Below are 12,393 nucleotides of genomic sequence, written 5' to 3'. Positions count from 1 at the left end.
AGGACTACATCAAAGCAAAAGAGAATTCACAGGCTATTCCAATTACACGCCAAATCAAGAAGATTAAGCTAACAATTCTGAAAAAAAAAGAATTACACTGTTAAATATTCATGAACATTTTATTTTGCCTTGGATTTAATTGATAATATTGTACAAGCAGTAAATCTGATGCCATTAGTTTCCCACTTGGGTTACAATGACCCTCTTTGGGTCAGAGATGATTATTTAAGCACTTGATGTCAATTCCTGGGTGCGAAAATTGTCGCCTATGAAATTGACTGACACATTTGGTCTATTGTTTCATTCTCCAGGCCTTCTCAGCTAGTTTCAAAAAGATATTTTGACCTATTTAATTATATTAATTTACAAGAGTTTTTTGAAGGGGCTTTCAACAATAATTTTCTTGAGGTGAGGCACTTTCTGATATTTTCTAGGGCTACAACAGAAGTGCAGTTTGGAGAAATGATGGCAAAATGAAATGTAAACTGCTTTATGTTTTCCTGAAAAAAAACATACCATTTTCTATTGAATGGATAATGTGGAAATTTTTAAACAAAGTTAGAACCTAGCAGTTGACAGCACTTGGATGAAACTCTATACACAAACTGCTCATCCTCATCCTTTCCCTTTATTCTGTCTGATATATGCAATAAATCATCAGAAAGTCAGAATGCTTCCCTTCTATTTGCATTTAGGTTGACAGCTCGGAATGGCAGAATTATCTCTTGAAAGAGCAGTGGCAACTTCTGTTTGTCAGGGCACATTTTATGATATTGACTGACAGTGAACAGCAATAGGTTGACAAGTTACTGTCATCCAAATCCAACCCAAATGTCGTCAAAGAAAACTAATTTACTAATGTTGCAATATGAACATTATTATTGCTCACCCTTTGTGCAAGTACAGCAAGATGAAAGAAATGTAAACTTTGTAATAGCACAGGCCCACAACAACGGTTATATATCTTTACTTCCCATGAACACTGTGTTGCTTGCTGAGTTGTTCCAGCATTTTTGTGGTTCCACCTACCATGTTCCCATTCACCTTCTCAGCTTGTTTCTATGGCATTGGCAAGGCCAGCACTTTCTGCCCATCTCTAGGCTTGAATCATAAGTCCTGCCAAGTCACTCCAAGGGACAATTCACGGGTCAAACGTAGGCTGCTGAGATCCCTCCTATGGTGACATTAACAATCGAGTTGGGTTTCGTGGTCATTGTAATGGCTAGCACAATACATTCCACATTTATTGAAATTGATTTTAGTATACCATTTCCTGAAGTGAAATTTACACTGCAGCCTCCAGTTTATTAGCCTTGGCCTAGATTTCTGTAACAATAAAGGGTAGCACAGTTAGCTGTTACAGCGCCAGCGATCAGAACTGGGGTTCGAATCCTGTGCTGTCTGTAAGGAGTTTGTGCATTCTCCCCATGTCCACATGGGTTTTCCCCAGGGGCTCCAGTTTTCTTCCACCCTTCAAAACGTACCGGGGGCATAGGTCAATCAGGTGCAATTGGGCGGCACGGACTCATGAGCCTAAAGGGCCTGTTATCGTGCTGTATGTTTAAATTTATCCATTATACCAGCATTGAAAAAAATAGGACTAATGATCTGGATGATTTACAGTATAGAGCAAGGAAATCTTTCTGCAATTGCTTTGAGAGTGGCATTTTGATCTTTAGGCATACATACAGCATGGTAACAGGTCCTTCTGGCCTGCGAACTTTTGCTGCCCAATTACACACAATTAACCTACAAACCCTGGATGTTTTAAGGTTGGGAGAAAGCTGAGCATCCAGAGGAAACCCTAGGGCAAAAATATACAAACTCATTACAGTCAGCCCTGGATTCAAGCCGAGGTCGCTGATGCTGTAACAGTATTATATTAACTGTTATGTTAACCATACCACCCTATCTTGTTACAAAAGAAAGGATATACCTGGCATGGGCAAAATGGAATAAAGATTACTGGACTGGTTTGAGAACTGTCACTGAAAAATAGATCAAATGATGGACTATTTGAATATATTGACATGTAAGCTCACATTCAACCCAATGAAATATTTGCAAAAAGTTTACCCTTGACAGAATCTAGATAATAAACAAAAGAAATCCAGAACCATGGATGAGAATCACGACTGCATAAATTTTAACAAGTTACTCAAATGCTCTGCTTGGTATTTTTATTTAAATAAGTTTCCCCAACTTGACTGTTTCAAAGATGGAGATAATAGTTCAACTTCTGAACAGTATCCTTCATCTCGGTGGCACCACTTCTATTCCTTGGTACTCAACCTTCTTTGCAAACAGCTTGTCTCCTACAGCCACACCTTTCTCTATTTCCCTTACCTAAGTCATTCAGCCAGCTGTGGTGGATTTAGGGAGGGACAACTACGGCTGTGAGTTAGAAAGAAATATAACGAAGAAAGCTTGATGAAGAACAAGCCAAGTGTGCTACGATTTCTGTTTTTTTGGGTTTTAATCCTATAACTGTGTAGTTAAAGATTGTGGTGTGACTGACGAAGAATGTAATTTATAAAGTTCTCCACTTAAAGCCCCCCCGGATAAATTTAGGATTACACAGTTTCATGTTTCAGAGAGCTGCACGATTCAGTTTCAATTAAATCTGCAACATTAAATTGGAATTTTACTGTGTTGCTCATGAAGATGGTTAATCTCTTTACAAGTCCTCCATGCACCTGACATACTGAGCCAAAGAGAACATTGGGCAGGCACAGTAGTGTCCAAAAAAACACAGCCCAGTCATTACTCTACATCAGCTGCAACTCCTGTCCCCAAGGCTTCCCTCTGCCAAAATTGCAAAATGTGTTCGCTTCCCACCATCCACAAATCAGATTCCTGAATGCCTTTTCCCCATTATTGTTCTTACCTCTGCTGATGAACCCCTCCCGATCACATGACCAACAATGCCAATCAATGCTTCCCTTCGATTACTTTCGACTGACCAATCCTTTCCCCACTCAACTACTGCTGCCCATCTTTTGACCACCTAATTCAGGTAGCACTCCCAACAACAATTACGTTGATGTGGTCTGCTGGGATTGATGTCTGACGAAGGCTCACAAAATTATTAAGGACCCCTACCAACCGCACACAGCATCTTTCAGCTACTCCCTTCGGGAAAGGGATGCAGGAGTATCAGAGCCAGAACCACCAGGCTGAGGAACAGTTTCTTGCCAATGGGAGTGAGATTGTTAACTCTGAGGAACTGTTCATACAAATCCTCCAAGACTCTACCATTTATTTAACAATATTATTTATTTTTATCGATGTATATATGTACTGCATCTGAATCGTTTGTCTTTATGTGTACCATCTGGATATGTGTTTGCATGTTTTTGCACTGAGGATGGAAGAATGCTGTTTTGTCCAGTTGTACTTGAAGTATCAGATAATAACAAATTTGAACTTGATAAACTGGACACTGGATTACTGAATCCCACTCCACCCATCGCCGACACTCCACAAACCTCACACTGATCCCACTCCTCAGTCGCCACTGACCCCCCAGTAACCGGACTGCTTCCTCTTGACTCTTTCCCAGCCCAACTTACCTACATACTCTACGAAGGTTCAGGCTTGGCCACGTTGGTGACGCAAATTCCAAAACATCAACTGGCCCACAGCAAAATGGTCCAACAACGTATACATCTATTTTTGAACTCCTTCCCCGTTTCTTGTACTGAATATGACAAATAATAATTTCTGATATTGATCTTTTTAAAAAATTTACCACACATTGATATGGTAATTTTTAAAATAAGGTCTAGGAGTGGATGCAAATTAGTTTCTGTGTCAATAATTTACTTGTACATGCCATTTGGCCAAGGAGCGCTTCTTAGTGAAGGTAATTAAACCAAAATTTTTGGTACATGAGAATCTGAATGATCCCTGTTCTTTGACAGTACATTGAAGATGATAGTTTTCAAAATTAGCCAATGAAGGCAAATCTTCCCTTCAATCAAGCTGACAACCTCACAGGTAAAAGAAAACATTGAAGGAAAAGCCCAGCATTGTTCAAGGCAACATTTTAAGAATGATAAAGATGATAATTTTATCATTTTAAGAATGATAAAAATTACATTTAATTCTTACTTATTTGTATAAGTTCCAATGTATTTCCATGTAGAGGAGGCCATTCAGCCTGTAAAGTCTATGCCAACTCTAAGCAATACACTTCCCCCATTAATTCCCCTGTAATTAACCCATTTTCCCCAGATTCCCATCAACATCACCCTTCTCAGGATTAATTTACAGTAGCTAATAACCTTTAGGATAAGAAAGAACACTCAGAGAAAACCCACACAGTCACAGGGAAAATATATAAACTCCATACACACAGCATAAAAGGTCAGGATTGAACTTGGGTCACCAGAGCCACAAGGCAGCAGCTGTACCTGCTTTGTCACTGGGCCAACCTTAATAGATGTTAATTGAATAAAAAAGGTTTGCTAGTAAGTAATAAACCTTGGAGGAATGAAGTATCAGTCCCACTGGCTCTGCCTGAATTCCTGTTTATTCTGTTGCTTCAGTGTGGAAGCAGTTTTGTGTTGGATTCCATCATCTACATGTTATGAGACCAGCAACTGGCACTTGCCATGTTGGAAGAGTATCAGGGTTCACAGAGAGATGAGTCTGGACTCAAGTGTGACAATTACAGGAAAACAGGGGAGAATGTCCAACAATACTTAATTTCTCTGCTACTAAACAAAAGTAGACATTCACATCCACCCAGGATGGGCTCAGATACCAATGGCCACCTATTTTCTACATGCTCATGCACATGTACACATTCAACAGACTGGGACTTCCAAACACACCCCAGATTCCCTGTACCAACGGGGGTACAGCTCTCTAGAAGCACTGATCTATCACAGTATTATGGCTCAACTTAGATGTAGGGCACACCTTACCTGCGACTCTTCCAGCAATGTCCACGGTAGTGATCTGGTGTGGAGCGATGTCCGGAGCTTGGACCACGAGTCAGAGAGAAAGAAGTGGGCTATGCATCAATGTTTTATACAGTTCTGAGCTGTATATGATGACCCTGAGTCATTTAAATGAGCCAATGGCAAGGTGTGCACTAAAGGGTGGCCAGAGTCCAACCTTGATTGGGCAGGTGATGCGAATTCCGAACAAGTTTCAGACAGGAGAATGCGTGACCCTCTGCAATCCGCAATGTTCAGTCCGAGAGGCCATATGTTCCTCCACAATCCACATATAACAAATGTGCTTCTGGAGTGTTGCATTGGTAATATTATCCCATTCTGGTCCCAGAATCAACTGTTGCATCATTAGTTAACTATGCATCAGCTGATTTCATGCCTCAATTGGGTATTGAGTGGGGCTGGGATGGAAATGTGTAACATTGTATGCAGTCTGCATAGGAGTAAGTTTTGTGTAAACTGAACTTGATGAATCAAGAGTCAAGGCAGGTGAGAAATTGCCTATTACGTTGATAAAACTGATTATAAGTGGGTCTTTCTGCAGTTAATCCTGCCATAACATTTGAAATCTTCAAATCAAGTAGAATCTGTGAAGGAGGAAACTGTGAACTTTTCCGATGAGTTCTGGCAAAACTAGAAATGTTCTCTGCAATTTTCCCCCACAACTGCCGAATATTTCCACCATTTTCTGATTTCATCTAAGATCTCCAGCTTCCACAATATTTTGTTCATGATTTATTTGAATTTCCTAGCAGAGCATCCAGCTTTGCAAGTAAGTGGCTAACTATAGACTGTTTCAAATTTAAGCTGCAACCTCTTATCCCCAGATGGTTGAAAGAACCATTGGAGACCCACTCTTTAGGTCTTTCCGAGAGGGACCAAACTATGGTGGAGTACTTAATTTTATGCAGATTTTCTGCCAGGTTGCAATTTCCAGGCAGTTCATTTGGAGTAAATCTTAATAGAAAGGCTGATTTTGAAAGACTTCTGAAAGAAAAAGTAAGGTTGGTTCCTGAGAAAGTGATACCTTCAGCAGTATTTGTGAAGTGTGTGTCAGATTTGGTTAAAAGGCTATCTTTAATTAATCTCCTAGAAAAATGTTACACAGGAGGCTACTGCTACTTCGAATTTGAAAAAGGAGCTGACTATCCTTTTAATAGCTCTTTAATCAGCATATTTACAAGTACATGGTTATGTGCTTATACAGTATTCTAAATAACTGGTATAAGATAATACAGTAAAATCCCTGTGATCCAGAATTCAAGCAACTGGAAAAAAAAATAGAGGAAATAAAAAATGCATTTTTTTAAATAAATAGAATAATTAACATTTTGAATAGACATTTCAACTTGTAAAAGTAAATGTCCTCTGAAGCAACACACAATCTCTTGGTAAACAGGGGAACAACCCTTCAGCTAGGAGATTGCCTTGGTCGAGCCCTGCATGCAGCAGCTGTTTGAATAAAATTGTGCTTGAATAAAATGGCGTCGGCCAGGATGAAGATCAGGCCGATGCCGCTCGTCGCTGGGGTGACTCTCCCAAAGTGTCTCCCTATCCCTGCCTGGTAATTATCTTTATCTTTATTAGTATATTATTAAGTATTTTAGTAAGGCTTTATCTGTAAACAGAGCGGGGGGTGGTGGTTAATTGGGACGAGGTTACATTTAGCAGCGACTGGGGTTCGAATTTATGGGAATTATCCGATTGGGCAGCACGGACTTATGGGCGGAAATGGCCAGTGCCGTGCTATATATATAAATTTTTTTAAAATTAAAAAGTGAACTTTACATAATTAAGTACTACAATAATTATTTTTTGAAATTACATTTTGCACTGTTTTTTGTCTTTTAAACTGTCTATTCTGGTGTAATAGTTAGAAAGTCTCAAGCTATCGTAAAATTTGTATATCCGGCATCTACCAATCCCTGTAGGTACTTGGGGTACTGTACTTCCCAATCTCACCACTGCATAATGCAGTTTAGACATATGTTGCCATTGTAGCGGTGGCTACTCTGCTCCTGCAATAACACACGCAACCAGACGGGTTGAACTCAGTGAACAGACTAGTTTATTGGAGGCTGCTGGGCTGCACTTATACTCCCAGCCCGGACCTGGCTGAGAAACGCGCTGGAGGGCGCTGTTGTCACCCGGGTGTCACGTGGTCCCCAAGTGCGGGTTTCTGAGCCCCGAGCTGGAAGGAAGGGAAACCCCCGATGGCGTCATTTTGGCCAGCTGCCCCTCCGCGTGGCTTACAAGTGGGGCCAGTTTGCCTGCCTTGTTTTCCTTTCCTGAACCTTCTTTTTATTCCAACAATGACATCTTGCATTTATATAAATATCTTTGATGTAATAACACATACTAAGATGTTTAACAAAGGTGTTATCAAACATAATTTGACACTGAGCCACAGAGGAAAATATTGAGCCAAACCTTGCCAGCTGTAGCCGCATGTTCTTTTTTCAAAATCTGGCACTCAAGGTATTTGAATGGAAATGTCCACGCAGTGAGTCCTGGAGAAACTGGGTGATGGTGTTGTCCATTGATGGTGCTTTCTGGGATTTGCTGGGATTGCTCTCAATTACTCTGCCAAATTGTCTCTCAGTTCCTTTGCCAAGTCAGACCCCACTGGAATTCTACTGGAACGTAAAAGTCTGCAAACACTGTGATGGTAGTAAAAACACAGAAATGCTGGAGGAACTCAGCAGGACTTGCTGCATCCAAGATATACCTGTAAAACTGACATTTTGGGCCTGAGCCCTTCTTCCAGCATTCCTGTGCTCCCATTGAAATTATAGACTTGTTGATTAGGAGGTGTTTTTTATTGGGGGGTGGGGGGGGGGGTAAGTCTTTAAATTATTTTACACATAGGTCAAAGTTTTATAATTATTTTTTCTAGTGTTATTTTGTGATTTTAATATTTATCTCAGTTTTAATACTTGTTAAATTGGCATGTAGAACTTGATCAAGTACCCATCTATGCTAATCCCATTTAACAGCACTTGATCAATAACCTTCTCTGCCTTGATGATTCAAGTCCTCATCTGGATACTTTTTGAATTCTGTGAGATGACTTGCTTCTCTGACAATCATTGCAGTTACTCTTTGTGTGAGTAAAATCCTCAGATTCACTTTACCCTCTTTCTCTTCACCTTAAACCTGCTTTTAGAGAAAAAGGCATCTCATTATCCACCCTATCTTTGTCCCACATGTTTTATATAACGATCACATTCACCCTCAACCCCTACCCGGTCTTTCTGCAGAACTCAAACATTCCATTCAAGGCAACATTTCAAAAAAATTTAAATTTAGACATCAAGCACAGTAACAGGCCATTTTGGCCCAAGAGTCTGTGCCGCCCAATTTACACCCCATTAACCTACACCCCTGGTATGTTTTGATAAATATATTCTGCTCCCTCTCCAGTGCATTCACATCCCTCCTATGGTGTGGCAAAGCAAAATATCTTTAAACATCAGGAACATTTGGGAATTTTTTAAATCACACGCAGAGGACAAACAACATTCTTTGCTTTGGCTTTTCACAAAGCACATCAATGTGTATTTTTGATGGAGGCAGGGGGCTCTGCTACAAACCTACCTCATCACCAAGGACCATTTGCCACTCTTACCTCCTCATCACGTATGAGGCTGCAGGCATCTAATGACATTGGCTCATCTCATCTGAGAGTTACGGACGTTCAATCACCACAGGAGATGATACTGGATGGTCGGACAGGCCCAGCAGGATCTGGCCCATTACATCAAGTAACCAAAAACTTTTTCCCACAGAAAGTTGGGGAGGGAATTCTAGAACTGTGCAACTGAAAGCACAGCTGCTAACAACAGGACTATTAAAAGAGGTGATCTCTATCTGAGCAGCATTGGAGGAATGCAGCAACTCTGTGTGGGTGGTTGTTCAGGAGGGGTGAGGTGATGGAAAACCATGCGCGTGCGTGCGCACAATCCCTTGAAATAAAGAATGACTTACTCCTGTTTTTGTGAGTTTTTCTATGGGATTTAAGGTGACTGATGAGGCCAATGTAAGAATAACAGGCTTTTCTACAGATGGAGGAGTACATGGGAGACGGGGAGGTGGCTGCATAGTTTGTGAGACCAAACACATACACCCCACCACATACATCCTCCCCCAAACATCCATCCACTAACTGCTCCTTCTAAGTTAGTAGTTGGATTGCTGAAACAACCTAACAATTTTCAATGATTTTATTAAAATCAAGTGTCTGATGATGCCAGTATTTACTCTAACAAAACCAACAGTTATTTACCCTATGCACAGAACTATGGAGGTGCAGATATCTACCAATGAATGAGCAACTCACAGGCTCCATCAGCAAACAGCAGGAATTTGGCCATCTGCGTAAAGACACCTTCAATTAACGTTCACTGTTAATATTACTGGGAATGCCAATTGTATTCCTATCTCTCCTGCGACTGCCGCTTTCCAGTAACACTATCCTTCGGGAATCAGATCCAGACAGTGTTCAGATCATGCTCCTCACTTTTACCACCAACAGGAGGTAGAATGTTTCCTCCTTCCTTCCTTCACTTAGTTCCAAAGTCAGATTACTATCTTCATATATTTTGAAAAGATTTTTTTCTTTGAAATTTAATCACCTAAACACCACCCCATCTTAAGGTGTAATTAAACCTTTTTTGATTCTCCTATCTGGAATTAGGTCTAATGTGCACAGGCAATTTCACGAATCAATTAAACATGTATCACGGTCACATCTAGGCCAAGTGGGAGGGAAAGATCACATTGTGAGCAATGACCATCCATCAAAAGAAAGCTCCCTCTAACTTTTAAAAGCACGAACATTGCCCATAATCAAGGAATTGACCTGAACTTTAACGACAAAAATTATATCAGTGTTGCAGCTATAAAAATAAGAAAGAGCATGGTCTGTTGGGGGACCAACACAACAGCATTCAAAGAGTTCCATAGGACCCAAGCAGTTCACTCACATGGTATCTCTGGCATAAGATCCATGGGATATGTTTCAGTAGCTCGTACATCTCCTGGTCATGTGGCTGCTAACACCCAAATCGGCAGGAGCAACAAAGTCCACAAATACCCTTCCAAACTGAAGCTGTCAAGCACCTAGAATTCTTTACTTAGTGTAATACCATAGCACTAAGTATGGAGAGGGAGAGGGAGCAGAATATATTTATCATGTAGTACAGGAGAAATTTCTCTGATGTAATTTGGGTAGCCATGTCATTTTTTTCTCAAACTAAGGTCCCTAATTAGAAAACTCGTGAATCCTTTGAAGCACATGGTCAGTTTGATGACAATGTTGATGTGCATTTATTGTCATACCCACAAATACTAAGTAAAAAATTTTCTTGCTTGCTGCATATGCACAGATACACAAAATATACTGGTAAACAATAATTATAAATTAAATTCCCGCATTATAAATATAAAAGGATAAATATTCACAGTTGCTTTTACTGAATAAAATGTGATATTTTTGATCTTGGTGAAATATTCAGGTTACAATAGAACAGGGAAGTTTAAGAGCCTAATAGTTAGTGGAAAAAAAAAGATCTTCTTGATCCTGGAGGTGCTGGACTTCAGGCTTACGTTCCTTCTACCAAGAAGAGAATGTGACCATGGTGGAGGGGGATATTTTATGATGATGACTGCCTTCTCGAGTCAGCTCCTCATTTCAATATTTTCAGAGGTTGAGAGGTTAGTGCCCATAAAGGAGTTGACTAATGTGTTACTTTCTGCCTTGGAATGCAATTTTCCAAATCAGTCCATGATACAACTTCACGTGTATAAGTTTGATGATACAGTACAATGATATGCTAAATCTCCTTAGACTCCTGAGAAAGTAGACAGTAAACCTGTGCCTTCAGGATTCATGGCAGGTTTAACAAAGTATGTTGCAAGCAAGTCTTTTGCATTACAGAACCCTTAAAGCAGTGTTAAAAAGAAATAAAGGTTCAATCTCATCCTTGGCTAAGTCAAAAACTAAGCTCTCATATTAAAGTTCTAAGAAGTGATTTTAATTAATATTTTGGAGCCAAAGAGCTCCTGTAGCAAGTCCTATATCTTGCTCCTATAGGACTTACATTGCTGGTTTTATCCTGTGGTTTGCATGACATATTGTTTTATTAAAGAGCTTGAGTCAACTGCAGAAATAGCTAACCAGAGGCTTATTTAACAGCCACTCCTATTCAATGTTGTGCTGCAGGCTGACTCTTCAGTTAAAGCCCTCTCCTAATGCAACTAACCAATAAGGAGTAAGTACAGTAAAACTCCTGGTATCACCTATGGCGATTGGTAAATACTGGATAAGTATATTTTCCAGTTACTTGAGACTTACTCTTACAATATCAAACTGCTATACCTGCATTAAGAATAAACAATTTAAAGACAAAAATACTGTACTATATTTACACTGAACAAACTTCACTTGCATGATTATATAAACCTTAAAGTATTTAACTTTATTTTCAGCCATATTCTTTGAAAACATTTAACCATCGCTGCATCTGCACTTTCCTTCCCCTCCACGGAGCCGCCAGAAAGACGAACAATAACATTATAGATAATTAACCTCTCCCCTCCCCCCAAGTTTATGGATAAAGCCTCTGACCGGAGTGGCTCTTACTAAAGCAGGGATGAGGAGACATTTTAAGAGAGTCACCCCAGTGGCGAGAGGCATCAACCTACTCTTCATCCTGGGCGACGCCATCACTGTTTCACACAATTTTATTCAAATAGCTGCCACAAGCCAAGCCCGTCCAAGGCCCTCCAATGGCTGAATATTTGCTCCCATCTTCACCAAACGTTTGTGTGTTACTTCAGAGAAGATTTACGTTTACAATTTTAATCTTGTGTATTTTTACCTATTATTTTAATTTTACTTATTTTACTTTTTAAAAATCTATTTCCCTCATTTTTTTTGGCTGCCTGCATGAGGCTGCCAATTGGTTGAATTCCAGATTCAAGGAATTTTACTGTACATTCTTGATGTTGATTTCAAGTGCTCATTTTAAAGTTTGCTCAATTATTGCTGCTGGAATTGTGATGGTCTGGAAGCAAACAGGAGACTTTGTGGAACTCTTTATCAAACTCCAAGTAACAATGACACTTCAGTGTTGCACTTTAAAAGAGTGAAGTGCTGGATTATTCCCCTTAATTAACACCTCAGAGGATGGGAGAAAGATAAATCTTAGTTAGGTATCTTGAATCAGAAGTAAAGACCTTTAGGAAGCCTGGAGGCCACACAGAACAACAGAGCTTCAGAAAAGATGGGCTAGGTTAGTGCAGTCAATGGAATATATCACCCCAATAAATACAAAATTCATTTTCTGATCCTCTTCAACGTTGACCTCCGTGCCAGGACCAATAAACCTATGCATTGTTTCCCTCAGTCTCTGAACCATGATGCAGC

The 12,393-nt window shown here is 40.0% G+C and overlaps 1 protein-coding gene across 2 annotated transcripts in view; it reads left to right on the top strand.

The window, feature by feature from the left end:
- The window catches only part of immp2l (inner mitochondrial membrane peptidase subunit 2), a 454,378-nt gene that overhangs the window by 415,330 nt on the left and 26,655 nt on the right, over nucleotides 1–12,393 (top strand). The window contains exon 11 of one of the 2 annotated variants that reach the window (XR_011346676.1): nucleotides 3,924–3,984. The exons of the other annotated variant lie outside the window; for it this stretch is intronic. The gene's annotated coding sequence lies outside the window, so the exon portion shown is untranslated. Of the gene's footprint in view, nucleotides 1–3,923; nucleotides 3,985–12,393 lie in introns of those variants that run through there. 2 annotated transcript variants of the gene reach the window in all.

This window comes from Narcine bancroftii, chromosome 11 (genome assembly GCF_036971445.1).
Source record: "Narcine bancroftii isolate sNarBan1 chromosome 11, sNarBan1.hap1, whole genome shotgun sequence".
Lineage (NCBI taxonomy): Eukaryota > Metazoa > Chordata > Chondrichthyes > Torpediniformes > Narcinidae > Narcine > Narcine bancroftii.
The sequence above is the reverse complement of the archived record's forward strand: the minus strand, read 5'-3'. Positions and strand labels throughout refer to the sequence as shown.